Below are 1,514 nucleotides of genomic sequence, written 5' to 3' on the forward strand. Positions count from 1 at the left end.
CTTGATACCGGTGTACATCTATAGAAGTAAAACAATTGTTAACCCATATGCTGGTGCTGGTGGTATACAACTTTACCAATCTGAGTACAGTATATATGTACCGTGTCCATTGACTTAACTTTAAAATCTCCATTCATATCCAATATTAATATTTCAGCAACTTTTCTCTCATACTCTTCAGAGGGAGTATTTCATACATGTGAAATACTTTTTAGTTTTTTTTAACAATTTGCATACCTTGATAATGAATTTAATTTGCATACATTACAGTTCCCTACTTTGTCAAATTCAATGAGTTTTGACAAGTGTAATGTCATATGTTTACAATTACATTATAATACATAATATTTACACTGCTCTAAAAATTCACCTGCCCTTCACTTAGTCATCCCATCTGCTCTCGCCCTAAACCCCTAACATCCAGTGATCATTATATCGTCCTTGTTATTTCATCTTATCCAGAATTTCATAAAATAACTTGATATACATAGGTAGCATTTTAGACTGTGTTTTTTAGCAACAACGATTTGAGATTCACACTTGTCATTTTAGTATCTTTTCTGTGCATGCTTGATTGTTATCTGTACATCTTCTTGGTTAGGATTCTCTTCAGATCCTTTGCCCATTTATAAATTGGGAATTTGTTATCTTATTAATGACTTTAAAGATTTATTTGTATTTTAGAGTACAAATATTTTACTGGATAACTGTTTTGGAAATATTTCCCCAAGTCCGTTTACGTTCTTTTCATTCCTTTTTCAATGTCTATCACTGGGCAAATGGTTTACATTTTCATAAAGAAAAACTTATAAATTTTATTCTGTCATGGATTATGCTTTGTGTACTATATCATAACACTTATCACCAAACCACTGACCCCTTGATTTTCGTGTGTGCATTATTCCAGAAGTTTTATCCTATGCCTTTAACTTGTAAGTGCATGACTCATCTTGGGTTAACTCTTTTTGGAATGTATGCAATCTGTGCCTATTTTCCTTTTTGTTTGGCATGTGTTAATCCCATTTTTCCAGAACCATTTGTTGAAAAGACAACACTTTCTCCATTAAATCGTCTTTATCCTTTGACACATATCACTTGACTACATTTGTGTAGCTCTATTTCTGGGTTCTCCAACATTAGTTTATGTGTCTATTTCAACAAGACAACACTGTTGACTATTGTGTTTTTTAGTAATACTTGAAATCACCTAGTGTGGTGCCACAACTTCAGACTTCTTCCTCAGTATTGTTTGGCTATCTAGGTAGTATCAAGTAGAAGAAGTCCTACTACTTTGATCTTTTTCTGTAATATTATATTGGCTTTCTAGGATTTTTGCTTTCCATATAAGCTTTAGAATTAGTGTATCAATATCCTCAAAATAACTTAGTTGTATTTAGAACTGGTTTGAGTTAAATGTAAAGATCAAGTTTGAAAGAAATGACATTTTAGTAATATTCTGTCTTATATACTTTAAAACCAAACACCTCCAATTAATTATTTAATTATTTTAAACT

Source organism: Dasypus novemcinctus, chromosome 30, assembly GCF_030445035.2.
Source record: "Dasypus novemcinctus isolate mDasNov1 chromosome 30, mDasNov1.1.hap2, whole genome shotgun sequence".
In the NCBI taxonomy this organism is placed as follows: domain Eukaryota; kingdom Metazoa; phylum Chordata; class Mammalia; order Cingulata; family Dasypodidae; genus Dasypus; species Dasypus novemcinctus.